Source organism: Marmota monax, unplaced genomic scaffold (genome assembly GCF_021218885.2).
Source record: "Marmota monax isolate L192 unplaced genomic scaffold, Marmota_monax_Labrador192_F-V1.1 WCK01_AAM20220418_F8-fsc00018, whole genome shotgun sequence".
NCBI classification, from domain to species: Eukaryota; Metazoa; Chordata; class Mammalia; order Rodentia; family Sciuridae; genus Marmota; species Marmota monax.
In genome coordinates this window covers 7567787-7582545 of record NW_026692201.1, presented here as the reverse complement: position 1 = coordinate 7582545, position 14759 = coordinate 7567787, and the positions used below count along the sequence as shown (strand labels likewise).

General features: G+C 40.1%; 1 protein-coding gene across 5 annotated transcripts in view; it reads right to left on the bottom strand.

Moving 5' to 3' along the window:
* Tent2 (terminal nucleotidyltransferase 2) overlaps positions 1–13492 on the bottom strand; it is a 69501-nt gene extending 56009 nt beyond the window's left edge. For 2 of the 5 annotated variants that reach the window (XM_058574317.1, XM_058574325.1), the window contains exons 1-2: positions 13146–13492; positions 12828–12897 (exon numbers count right to left, since the gene is read on the bottom strand). The gene's annotated coding sequence lies outside the window, so the exon portion shown is untranslated. The remainder of the gene's footprint in view (positions 1–12827; positions 12898–13145) is intronic. The other 3 variants (XM_058574319.1, XM_046427716.2, XM_046427725.2) reach the window with 3 other exon arrangements.
* Positions 13493–14759: the final 1267 nt, after the last annotated feature.

The following is a 14759-nucleotide window of genomic DNA, read 5'->3' as shown; positions in this document are numbered from 1 at the left end:
AAAATGGGACCCCAGGTCACCTTCCCAAAGCAAGCAATTAAAAAAAAAAAAAAAAAAAAAAAAAACTTCTCTGAACAAAACCAGAGAGAAACTATATAACATAGTAACAAGAAAAATTATAGCATAATTGGTGTCCACCAAGGAAAAGCCAAGCTTGCTGTAGTACTTGATCAACCTACACAGAAGCTTAGTAGTTAACAGGCCCCACCTATAATATAGAGCTTCCATATAGACTTCCAGTAACTGGAAGACATTCATAAATCACCAAAAGGGGAGAAAGAAAAAAAAAAAAAAAAAGACAAAAAAGGAACTGTGAATATAAACAGAAACACTGTCACGCACACACAACACACCAAAAAAAAAAAAAAAAAAAAGCCAGCACAGTGGCAGAAACCTGTAATCCCAGCTACTCAGGAGACTGAGGCAGGAATGCAAATTCAAGACCAGCCCAGGGAAATTTAAGGAGACCCAGTCTCAAAATAAAATATTGAGAAAGAGTTAGGGATATAATTCAGTGGTAGGGTGTCCTGGGTTCAATCCCCAGTACCACAAGAAATAAACAAATAAAAAAAATTTTTTTTTAAATAAAACAAAAAGGAAAAATTGGTAGTGACAGAAAAGAGGCAGGTCAACAGGAAAGAAAAGAAAATCAAACTATGTGATCCAATATCCAACATTATTAATATAAGATCCAGGAGGAACAGAAAAAATATAAAGAAGGAAATTACCAAACAAATAAAATCAAAATATACCCAGGACTGGGTATGTTTTTCAAAATATAATTATTCCCTAGATTAAAAGAATCCAATAAATACAAACGACAATAAAAGAAATACAAATCAAAGTTATTGTGATAAAATTTCAGACTATCAGGAAAATACAGTTCATAATATTCCAGAGGAGGGCTGGGATTGTGCTCCATGGTAGAGCGCTTGCCTGGCATGTATGAGGCACTGGGTTTGATTCTCAGCACCACATACAAATAAGTAAAATAAAGGTCCATTAACAACTAAAAAAAAAAAAAAACTATTGTGTCCACCTACATCTAAAAACATTTTTTAAAAAAATATTCCAGGATTATTTTAGAGGGAAGATGGCGGCGAGGGGAGTGCATTACCCCCGTGTGCTGCTTCACTGTGTGGGAGTATGACAAGTCAGGACGGCTAAAGGATATCTTGTTAGGAATTTCCAGCAATAGTGGGGTGCGCCGGAACCTGGAGGAAGGATTTCCATCGCATGAGGATCGGCTACGGGGACTCAAACGCGAGAGGTTTGTCGCATGGAGGGTAACACTGCTTATTAAGCAAATCGCCCCGCGGCTAGAGTCTGCAGCGCGCGCTGGGAAACGAGGAGATAGCGACGCAGGGTTACAGCGCTGCAGTTTCTGCCAGACGCGCAAGCACCGCACTCAGGGCTGAATTCTGGGTTCGAGACGGGGAAGGAAGCGGTCCATCTCGGTTCTCCACACCGGTCAGACCACAGAGGAGGCCAGCAGCCACCATGTTGGTAAACTGACGTCACCACACCTGTTTTTGACTGACCGCAGCTCATTCAGCCATAGAACAGGTAATTTCAGGCTGCAATTCGCCTGCGGCTTGCAGACAGATTGCTAGGGTTCAGCGCCTGGGGGCTTCTTAAAATCTGATCTTATCGGAGTGAACACGGAGCGCGGGGCGGCCGAGTTCCGGCTCCCGGAACCGTCCCGGAACCGCCCTGGCTCCGGGCTGCGGAGCCTGCGGAGGCTGCTTCTTGGACCCTGCTAATATCAGAGCAAACACGAAGCACCAAGAAGCCGAATTCCAGCTCCCGGAACTGAGCCCGCGGGGACTGCTTCTTGGAGCTTACACTTATAGGAGCTTACACCGAGCACGGAGCGGCCGAGTTCCGGCTCCCGGAACTTCCCTGGACCGGGGCTAGGAGCCCGCGGAAACTGTGTCTCGGTCCGGGTCCTGCTGAGGGCAGGTCAGGACTCACCCATTGCTTGGGTTGCCTGGCAAGGGGAACGAAATGCTGCCATTCGCATAGGATACCAACATGGCAGAGATCTGATGTCAGCAGAAAGCGGTGGAGGAGAGATCTTCATCAATACCAGCGGTGACATAAGCAGTTGGTCTCCTGGTAAGGGGGGTGAGGCTCAGTCACCCGAGTCTCCTCAATTTGTCCTCGAGCCAGAGGGAAGGAGCCGGGCCGCCGCCAGCCCCCGGAGCAGGCCCAGCGGCTCGCCAGCGTGGTGACCGCGTGACCCCAATTGGAGAGGGGGCGGAGCGGAGCCGCCACCCACACCCGCCAGGTGGGCAGACCCACGACCCAGTAGTACATGGGCGTGGTAGGAGGGGCAGGGCAGAGCCGCCCTTCGCGCTTGCAAGGTAAACAGACCTGTGACAGCCTGGCGGGTCAGGCCCAGTGGCCTGCCAGTGTGGTACACACGTCACCCCAACTCGAGTAGGGGCAGAGCAGATCCTTATCCCACGCCCAGATCAGGCCCTGCCGGTGTGGTGGTCACGTGACCCCAATTGGAGTGGGGGTGGAGCGGAACCGCCACCCGTGCCCGCAGGGTGAGCAGACCAGTGATCAACCTGCAGATCAGGCCCAGGGGTCCGCAGGCGTGGTAGGAGGGGCAGGGCAGATCCGCCGCCCGCGCCTTCAAGGTAGGCAGACCTACAACAGACCGGCGGATCAGGCCCAGGAGCCTGCCGGCGGGGTACAAACACCACCCTAATTGGAGTAGTGACAGAGCAGAGTCGCCTCCCTTGCCAGGAACAGACCCAGCATCCTGCAGGCGGGGTAGTCACGACACCCCAATTGGAGTAGGGGCAAAGCAGAGCCTCCACCCGTGCCCGAAAGGTGGGCAGATCTGCGACCGACCAGCGGGACAGGCCCAGTGGCCTGCTGGTACGACAGACACGTCACCCCAATGGGAGTAGGGGCAGAACAGAGCCGCCACCAGCTCCCAGAACAGGCCCAGTGACCTGCCGGCGTGGTAGCCACGACACCCCAATTGAAATAAGGAGAGAGCAGAGCCGCCGCCCGCACCTGCAGGAAAGATACGCAAGCAGTATGAAAAGACAAGGAAAGAAAGGACCACAAGCAATGCAGGTCAACGCAACTTTAGAAGAGGTAACAGCTGCAGCAGATGGAATGTCAGATAAAGAATTCAGGATATACATGCTTCAGATGATCTGGAGTATCAAGGAAGACATTAAACAGCAAAATCAGACAATGAAAGATCACTTCGACAACGAATTACGCAAACAAATCCAGGAAGCAAAGGATCAACTATACAGGGAGATAGAGGTTATAAAAAACAAGCAATCAGAAATCCTAGAAATGCAGGAAGCAATAAACCAACTTAAAAACTCAATGGAGAATACTACCAACAGAGTAGAACACTTAGAAGATAGAACATCAGACAATGAAGACAAAGTATTTCAACTGGAAAAGAACATAGACAGCTCAGCAAGACTGTTAAGAAACCATGAGCAGAACATCCAAGAAATATGGGATAACATTAAGACACCAAACTTAAGAGTCATTGGGATACAGGAAGGTACAGAGCTCCAAACCAAAGGAATGAGCAGTCTATTCAATGAAATAATACAAGAAAACTTCCCAGACTTGAAGAATGAGACAGAATCCCAAATCCTAGAAGCCTACAGGACGCCGAATGTGCAAAATCATAAGAGATCCACACCTAGACACATTATAATGAAGATGCCCAACATACAGAATAAGGAGAGAATTTTAAAAGCTACAAGAGAAAGGAAGCAGATTACATTTAGGGGCAAGCCAATCAGGATAACAGCTGATCTTTAAACACAGACTCTGAAAGCTAGAAGATCCTGGAATAACATATTTCAAACACTGAAAGAAAATGGGTTCCAACCAAGAATTGTGTATCCAGCGAAATTAAGCTTCAGGATGGAGAATGAAATTAAAACCTTCCACGATAAACAAAAGTTTAAAGAATTCGCAGCTAGAAAACCATCTCTTCAAAACATCCTAGCCAAAGTATTACAGGAAGAGGAAATGGAAAATAACAATGAAAACCAACAGTGGGAGGTAGGACAGTAAAGGGGGGGGGGGAAACAATCAAAGAGGAAAACAAACAATGTTTAGTAACAGAAATAAACAAATATGGCTGGAAGAACAACCCATATCTCAATAATAACCCTAAATGTTAATGGCTTAAACTCACCAATTAAGAGACACAGGCTAGTAGAATGGATCACAAAACAAGACCCAACAATATGCTGCCTACAGGAGACGCATTTGATAGGAAAAGACATACATAGGCTGAAGGTGAAAGGTTGGGAAAAATCATATCACTCATATGGACTTCGGAAACAAGCAGGCGTGTCCATACTCATATCAAATAAAATAGATTTCAAGCCAAAGTTAATCAAAAGAGATAAAGAGGGACACTACATACTGCTTAAGGGAACCATACACCAACAAGACATAACAATCATAAATATTTATGCCCCAAACAATGGTGCAGCTATGTTCGTCAAACAAACTCTTCTCAAGTTCAAGAGTCTAATAGACCACCACACCATAATCATGGGAGACTTCAACACACCTCTCTCGCCACTGGACAGATCTTCCAAACAAAAGTTGAATAAGGAAACTATAGAACTCAATAACACTATTAATAACCTAGACCTAATTGACATATATAGAGTATACCACCCAACATCAAGCAGTTACACTTTTTTCTCAGCAGCACATGGATCCTTCTCAAAAATAGATCATATATTATGTCACAGGGCAACTCTTAGACAATATAAAGGAGTAGAGATATTACCATGCATCTTATCTGATCATAATGGAATGAAACTGAAAATCAACGATAAAAGAAGGAAGGAAAAAGCATACATCAATTGGAGAATGAACAATAGGTTACTGAATGATCAATGGGTTATAGAAGACATCAAGGAGGAAATTAAAAAATTCTTAGAGATAAATGAAAACACAGACACAACATATCGGAATCTATGGGACACATTGAAAGCAGTTCTAAGAGGAAAATTCATTGCTTGGAGTTCATTCCTTAAAAAAAGAAAAAACCAACAAATAAATGATCTCATACTTCATCTCAAAATCCTTGAAAAAGAAGAGCAAAACAACAGCAAAAGAAGTAGAAGGCAAGAAATAATTAAAATCAGAGCTGAAATTAATGAAATCGAAACAAAAGAAACAATTGAAAAAATTGACAAAACTAAAAGTTGGTTCTTTGAAAAAATAAACAAAATCGACAGACCCTTAGCGATGCTAGTGAAGAGAAGAAGAGAGAGAACTCAAATTACTAGCATACGGGATGAAAAAGGCAATATCACAACAGACACTTCAGAAATACAGAAGATAATCAAAAACTATTTTGAATCCTTATACTCCAATAAATTAGAAGATAGTGAAGGCATAGATAAATTTCTTAAGTCATATGATCTGCCCAGATTGAGTCAGGAGGATATAGAAAACCTAAACAGACCAATATCAATTGAGGAGATAGAAGAAACCATCAAAAGACTACCAACTAAGAAAAGCCCAGGTCCCGATGGGTATACAGCAGAATTTTACAAAACCTTTAAAGAAGAACTAATACCAATACTTTTCAAGCTACTTCAGGAAATAGAAAAGGAGGGAGAACTTCCAAATTCATTTTATGAGGCCAACATCACCCTGATACCTAAACCAGACAAAGACACTTCAAAGAAAGAAAACTACAGACCAATATCTCTAATGAACCTAGATGCAAAAATCCTCAATAAAATTCTGGCGAATCGGATACAAAAACATATAAAAAAAATTGTACACCATGATCAAGTAGGATTCATCCCTGGGATGCAAGGCTGGTTCAATATACGGAAATCAATAAATGTTATTCACCACATCAATAGACTTAAAAATAAGAACCATATGATCATCTCGATAGATGCGGAAAAAGCATTTGACAAAGTACAGCATCCCTTTATGTTCAAAACTCTAGAAAAACTAGGGATAACAGGAACATACCTCAATATTGTAAAAGCAATCTATGCTAAGCCTCAGGCTAGCATTATTCTGAATGGAGAAAAACTGAAGGCATTCCCTCTAAAATCTGGAACAAGACAGGGATGCCCTCTCTCTCCACTTCTCTTCAACATAGTTCTCGAAACACTGGCCAGAGCAATTAGACAGACGAAAGAAATTAAAGGCATAAAAATAGGAAAAGAAGAAATTAAATTATCACTATTTGCAGATGATATGATTCTATATCTAGCAGACCCAAAAGGCTCTACAAAGAAACTATTAGAGCTAATAAATGAATTCAGCAAAGTGGCAGGATTCAAAATCAACACGCATAAATCAAAGGCATTCCTGTATATCAGCGACAAATCCTCTGAAATGGAAATGAGGACAACCACTCCATTCAAAATATCTTCAAAAAAAATAAAATACTTGGGAATCAACCTAACAAAAGAGGTGAAAGACTTATACAATGAAAACTACAGAACCCTAAAGAGAGAAATAGAAGAAGATCTTAGAAGATGGAAAAATATACCCTGTTCATGGATAGGCAGAACTAACATCATCAAAATGGCGATATTACCAAAAGTTCTCTATAGGTTTAATGCAATGCCAATCAAAATCCCAATGGCATTTCTTGTAGAAATAGAGAAAGCAATCATGAAATTCATATGGAAAAATAAAAGACCCAGAATAGCAAAAACAATGCTAAGCAAGAAGTGTGAATCAGGCGGTATAGCGATACCAGACTTCAAACTATACTACAGAGCAATAGTAACAAAAACAGCATGGTACTGGTACCAAAACAGGCGTGTGGATCAATGGTACAGAATAGAGGACACAGAAACCAATCCACAAAACTACAACTATCTTATATTTGATAAAGGGGCTAAAAGCATGCAATGGAGGAAGGATAGCATCTTCAACAAATGGTGCTGGGAAAACTGGAAATCCATATGCAACAAAATGAAACTGAATCCCTTTCTCTCGCCATGCACAAAAGTGAATTCAAAATGGATCAAGGAACTTGATATCAAATCAGAGACGCGCCGCCTGATAGAAGAAAAAGTTGGCTACGATCTACAGTCGGTGGGGTCGGGCTCCAAATTCCTCAATAGGACACCCATAGCACAAAAGTTAATAACTAGAATCAACAAATGGGACTTACTCAAACTAAGAAGTTTTTTCTCAGCAAAAGAAACAATAAGAGAGGTAAATAGGGAGCCTACATCCTGGGAACAAATCTTTACTCCTCACACTTCAGATAGAGCCCTAATATCCAGAGTATACAAAGAACTCAAAAAATTAGACAATAAGAGAACAAACAACCCAATCAACAAATGGGCCAAGGACCTGAACAGACACTTCACAGAGGAGGACATACAGTCAATCAACAAGTACATGAAAAAATGCTCAACATCTCTAGCTGTCAGAGAAATGCAAATCAAAACCACCCTAAGATACCATCTCACTCCAGTAAGATTGGCAGCCATTAGGAAGTCAAACAACAACAAGTGCTGGCGAGGATGTGGGGAAAAGGGTACACTTGTACATTGCTGGTGGGACTGCAGATTGGTGCAGCCAATTTGGAAAGCAGTATGGAGATTTCTTGGAAAGCTGGGAATGGAGCCACCATTTGACCCAGCTATTCCCCTTCTTGGTCTATTCCCTAAAGACCTAAAAAGAGCATGCTACAGGGACACTGCTACATCGATGTTCATAGCAGCACAGTTCACAATAGCAAGACTGTGGAACCAACCTAGATGCCCTTCAATAGACGAATGGATAAAAAAAATGTGGCATTTATACACAATGGAGTATTACTCTGCATTAAAAAATGACAAAATCATAGAATTTACAGGGAAATGGATGGCATTAGAGCAGATTATGCTAAGTGAAGCTAGCCAATCCCTAAAAAACAAATGCCAAATGTCTTCTTTGATATAAGGAAAGTAACTAAGAACAGAGTAGGGACGAAGAACAGGAGAAGAAGATTAACATTTAACAGGGATGAGAGGTGGGAGGGAAAGGGAGAGAGAAGGTAAATTGCACGGTAATGGAAGGAGACCCTCAGGGTTATACAGTGGAGGGGGTAGAGAGAGAGGAGGGGAGGGGAGGGGAGAGGTGGGGAGGGGGGAGGGTGGATGATGGGAAAGGCAGCGGAGCACAACAGACACTAGTATGGCAATATGTAAATCAATGGATGTGTAACTGATGTGAATCTGCAATCTGTGTATGGGGTGAAGGTGGGAGTTCATAACCCACTAGAATCAAAGTGTGGAATATGATATGTCAAGAAATTTGTAATGTTTTGAACAACCCACAATAAAAAATTTAAAAAAAAAATATTCCAGAGGAGGAAAATGTTAAAGTAAACAAACAAAAAAAGCTGGGAATCAAAATGCCTTTCAACTTCCCCAAAGCAACAATAGAAACTACAAGATATAGACTAATGCCTTCAATGCCCTTAAGGTGTAATTCTATACTCAACTATACTATCCATGCAAGCAAGAATAAAAATGTTTTTCAACATGTAGAAGAAAAAGAAAAAGAAAACCTGATGCAAGAAAGGGCAGAAACAAAGTAAATTTCTAAGATGATGTTAAAAGAAAGCTCATAGCTCAAAATTAGAGCAGGAGGATGGAAGGTTTTAGAAATATTCAAAGAAAAAAAAATTTAGCTGGTAGATTATCTGATATATTTGATCAGAGAGTTCAGCTAACAGGGCAGAAATAATTATAGAAATATAGAAAAGCACCTAATTAAAAATAAACTACAGAAAAACACTTTAAAGGTAATATAAAAAAGGAAATATATTCATACTCAGTTCTTATAATAATCTAATCACTAAATACACTGATTTAAGCAAAAAGTGATTATTTGTTATACATTATTTATTATATACTGCATTTATATATTAGATTTATTATGTTGTGTGTATGTATATATATATAGTAATTTTTGTATACATACTAATGTGGAGGGTAACAAAAGATACAAAAAGATGCTAAATCTTCATTTTCAGTAAAAGTAAATCAAAATAATGAGCTATGGAATTTTTTTTCTTTTTTAAACAGAGGAAAATAACACCTAGCCAAATTAAAAGAAATGAAATGGTTATGTCTCTGGAGATTGAGACTAGGAGGGTTGGAAAAACTGGAAAAGCCAACAAAAGGGAAAAAAAAGATCTGGGAAGAAACTACTAAATCATTCATATAGACTTGGTCCTTGCTTTTGCTTTAATTCTGTAAGATTAACATTCCCTAGGTTGGCCACAGACAGTGAGATTCGTCAGCCCAGAGTTCATCAACAACTATGGACAAGAGTCTCTGGACCATCATCAAATTTTATCCCAATGCCTGACTCTATAATTTGTCCCAGAGACACAGTATTACCCCTAGAAAAACAGAATTTTTCAACTTTTCTTAGCAGGCAGAAGAAAGTTTCTCCTATAACTTTCTTGTTAAAGGAGATATTTTTTTAAAAAAAGAAAGAAAATCAATATCTGCTGACCTTTACTCCCTGAAGTTCACTGAACAAAGGAAGTGGACAAATACATTGCTAAACAGCATTCTAGGGAATCCATTATTAAAAGTACATTCAATAATTGTGGCAACTAACTCCCGTTCTATCTTTTGTCTTGGGATGGACCTCAGCCTTCTTTATTCTGATTCTCTGACCTAACTTCCCACAAAACATAATTCCTATTTCATAGGACTAATAAGATATGAAATTAAATATAATTCACTGTACTTCATCCTGCTTAACATCTCATTTTGTTGGAATACAGATACTATAGATTCAATCAAAGAAAGGAATCTGTATTCAGAAAAACAATTAAAATGTTTTATTTTCAGACTGGAAATGCAACTTGTGGGAGAGCATGTGCAAGATCCTGGGTTCAATCCCCAGTATGAGGTGGGGGTCTATTTTCAGGTTTATTCAAATAAGTTCAGAATTTAAAACATAAGACACTTTTATTTATACCTATAAAGTTTTTGTGATTTTTTTTCCTCTAGATCCAAATAGGGTCTTTATATGTGTGCATTTCAGACTTTAAGATGCAAAATGAACTAGGTACCAACCTTATCTTATTTCTATCCCATTACATGAGCAAACGCAAACTAAATATAAGTCAAAAGGTGTCCTGTGGTTCAAATTACAAAGTTATTAACCAACACCCCAGGCTTAAAAGTTTAAAATGATTCTACAACCTAAAGTTCTCTAGGGAAAATAACTAGAATTCAGACGATCTAAAATTCCCAGATAAGAATTGACATTTCTGCAGTCCCTTGAAAACAATGCATCTGTCAGGTTCTCTTCAGAAATCAGGCTCTTAAACAATTCAGACTTCAAGTGAAGAGAGTCATTCCCAGGAAATTTATCAGTGGCATGCAATGTTCCCCAATATAAGTATCCTGCATGGCCTTCTAGAGATAAGTAAACCAAAAGCCCATGAATTTCAATTGTTTTTTTCTAAAATATTTCAACAATGATTTGGGAAAAACTACAATCCATTATAAATATTACCAGAGATCTTTTTTAAGTAGAATATAGAGTTTGACAGAATAAAATCAAGTAAAACCATTGCCATACCATAACTTTACAAAATTTTAGAACTTTTATTTTCTTCATGTGTGAGTGCATATGCGTGCGTGCGTGCATGTGTGTGTGTGTGTGTGTGTGTATACATTTTTTTTTTTTTCTCTTGTGATGCTGATGATGGAGCCCAGGGCATTGTGCCTTCTAGGCAAACACCTACCACTGATTTAACATCCCCATTCCTCTTCATATTCTTAATGAAAAAATTGTTCACGAAGTAGTTATGATCTATATTAAGCATTACTCTGCTTAACCTGTGGTAATAGGTATGACAAATTTTATAATAAAATTCAGGATAGGCAGTATCCTATTTTTCTTACCTTAAAAGTTGTCAGTCCTTAACTTTAAAATATAATAATCTGTGTAAATTTAAACTGTTTCTTAAACCATTCTATCCTTTCTTGCATTAAGGAGAGAACCTGAAAGATTGTTTCCTAAATAAGTTTTCCCTAATGGGAAATTATACAAACTTATTTGTCAATAATCATAAATGAGATAAGGTAGTAATAAAGTATTTTACAAAGTATTTCCTAGTGATATAGTATTTGATTCTCTAGTTTACAATCTGGAATTTCTGTCCTGAACTTGACCTCTCCCCCAACAAATTACTGAACATTCAAGGTTACATAATTCCTTTATCATTTGGAAAACAGAATATACCTAATATAAAAAAACACTGAAACTATACTGGCTAAACCAACTTATCTGTTCATCTTGTCCATACCTTTGATCTCCCAAACCTACCTTTATCCTTCACAACTGAAAAAGTCCAATTCCTAAATGCTGTTCACCAACTGTCAAAATCACTTGCAGGTTCTGAACACAGTATTCCTTTACATTAAGAATTAAACCCCATCCAAGTGTTAAAAAAGAATCTCATGTTTTAAAAAAAGAACATAGTTCCAGGGGCTGGGGTTGTGGCTCAGTGGTAATGTGCTCACCTAGCATGCATAAAGCACTGGGTTCCATTCTCAGCACCACATAAAAATAAAGACAATAAAGTCCATCAACAACTAAAAAAATATTTAAAAAAAAAAAAAAAAAAAGAACGTAGTTCCAAATTACTGACTGGCCTGTTTCACATGGAACCTCTGTGTTACAGGACACTTCTAGACAGACATAATTGGGGCTATGCATACTAACAAATGTTATTGGTTAAAAACGTTAAATATTATTGGGTATTAATCAGTACAAATTAAGAATCTTATGATTGCTAATCAGTACATTTTAAAAACCTTGTGGTAACTAAATATGGTATCTACAAAAGTAGTATGTTGCCAGTCATACAAAAAAACAACCTAGTGATTGATTATGATCAGTTTCCTCACAAAATTACACAAGGAACATATGTTAGTAAGTTACCAACTTGGCTTGAGTTTAGCAGTTTCTCTTTGATTCTTTTCTGTTCACCCTACTGGTATGTGCAATCTAAATATAAATAACTTCTAACTTGAACAAAGTTTAAAGAGACAAAACAAGACAATCTAAATAACCCAGAACTTGTGAGACACAGGCCCCTGTGTTCTTACCTAGAGAGAGATAAAGATCCTATATATAAAGGCTGGGCCAGGACGTACATACCTGTAATTACAGTGACTTGGGAGGCTGAGGCAGGAGGATCACAAATTCCAGACCAGTTTGTGCAACTTTGCAAGGCAAGTCTCAAAAGGGCCAGGGGTATAGCTCAGTGACAGAGCCCTTGCCTAACTTGTGGGAGGTCCTGGGTTCGATCCCCAGTACCAAAAAAAAAAAAGGGGGGGGGGGGGGGGTATTCTACTATCAGGCCAACCTGCAAATTTTCCCATAAAATGAAGAACTGAGGCAATTTCGCCTCATTTAATTATAAGTCTTAAAAGGTAAATACCTTTTTAAATATATTTTTTAGGTATTGATGGACCTTTATTTTATTCATTTATCTATATGTGGTACTGAGAATCGAACCCAGGGCCTTACAAGCATTCTACCACTGAGCCACAACTCCAGCCCAAAGGTAAATACCTTTTAAGTGGTTAATTATGGTTAGAGATGTGGCTAGCATGCATGAGGTCCTGCATTCATACCCCAGCACGACACATACACACACAAATTCCAATTCAAAAAAGTCAGCAATTTTCCACTATATTTCAACCCAGCTCACCGAAATCTGACAATAGAACATATGACATAATAATGTCACAACACGTCAAAAAGTGAAATAGTTCATTAATCTAGATATTTACCTTAGTTGTTCCCCGCCTTTTGAAACACCATGCAGGAGTCCCAAGGCAATCTTCCTCTTTTGATTCTGGACTGAGGACAAGGCAGGGAGGGAGCGGAGGTTGGAGGCTGCGTGGGGGCAGGACTCCAGGAAAAGAAAACTGGAGAAGTGGTCCTGAGATTTTTCGGAAAGTGGAGCTGCCCGTAATTCTAAGATAGCTACAAGGTATTGCCAGACCCTCCCACGCAAAACAAAACGCTAGTTTCAGAAAGTTACACGCGCCCCGCCCCCGACTAGGGCCTTCACAGCTGTATCCCTCTCCGAAGCCCCCTAAACTCACACGTGTCCTTGCAGAAGGGGTCAACAGCGCCTACCCGAACTGCCTGCCCAAGCGTTCCCAGGAGCCAGCGGCGGCGGCCAGGCGTGCTCGGTCGTGGCTGCGCCGGAGCCACAGGAGGTAGTAGTGGTAGTGCGATGGCTAGGCCCAGCTCCCGTTCCGGCTTACAATCTAAGCCGGAGCGCGGCTGCCATGGGAGGAGCGACACAAGAAAAGGCAGGGCCCGCAAGGGTGTGGAGGGTTGGGGGCGGTGGCAAAAAGCGGAAGACCAAAAAGTCGCCGAAAAAGCGGCTTAGAAAGCCTGTCAGAGATATCCGGAAGATCGACATGACCCCGGATGGGAACCACCAACGAGAGCTAGAGGTCACACTTCCGGCAGCCGCCTAGCCCCCTCCTAAGCGCTCTTTGCTATAATGCGCAAGCGCAAAACCCTAGGTGATTGCTCATTGGCTTGCCGAGTGGGTGGGAAAGAGCTAGCTGGCACTAACCTGAGACTGGGAGTTAGCAAGAGTGAGGACCTGGTCCTGTGGATCCTATGTGCGTCCGAGCTCGCTTGCAATTCTTGTTCTGTTGAACGTTTTCAGCCGATTCTTATACCCCCGAGAAGTTTTTCCATGAACCAGTTTTCCTCCACTTCTTTCCTCTGGATCAGCATTAACTTTAGTTGTTGTTTCTCCTCTGCAATAAACTGAGAGCTTCTGTAAAGCCGGGATTCAGCACTCTGACCATAATAGTTAGCACTTACTAATTCAATAAATTCTTATTGCTGTTTCCTCTTGAGTAAGCTTTAATAATTTGTGAAAATATCCAAATTGTTTTAATTTGTTCATGTGAATCTGTTAATATTTCTTTATTGCCCTTGTAATGCCTATAAAAAATCCGACCCCTCTCATTCCTTGAATTCCTCATCTGTGTCATTTTTCCTGACCAATCTGGGGAGAGGTTTATCAGATTTAGGAATCACAAAGCGGTTCTCAGATCTCAAAGCCTCCTTTAGGTTCTAATTTTTTTTTTCTGCTTCTTTAGGTAATTAATTTCTTCTGTTAATTATTTCCTTTCTAATGCTTTAAATTATTTTTAGTTTTTAAGGTTTTAATTTTACTTTTTTGCTTTCCTAACACAGAAACAGGTCCTTGATGTAAGATGTCTCTTCTGTAATATAGACATTTGGTGGGGTAAGTGTCCTCCAGGCACTCCTTAGCTGTATCCCACATATCTTAATACATTGTATTTTCATTTTCCTTGTTTCAAAATACTAATTTCTCTGTTGATTTCTTATTTGACTCATGGATTCTTTTTAAGTGTGTTACTTGGTCTGATATTAAGAGATTCTGATTATCTTTCATAATTGATTTCTAATTTAATGTCACTGTGATCAGGGAATATACTTTCCATCATTTGAATTATTTAAAATTTACTGATATTTGTTCTGCGGACCAGAGAATAGTCTTAGTAAATCTTTAGTGTGTATTTGAAGTAAATGTGTATTCCACAGTTATTGGGTGAAGTATTCCACAAATGTCAATCAAGTCACGTGGGTTGAAGCCTAGCAGTGGTGCTGGCATGTAAACTTCAGAGATTGGAAAGGCTGAGGCAGGAGAACCCAAAAGTTGGAGG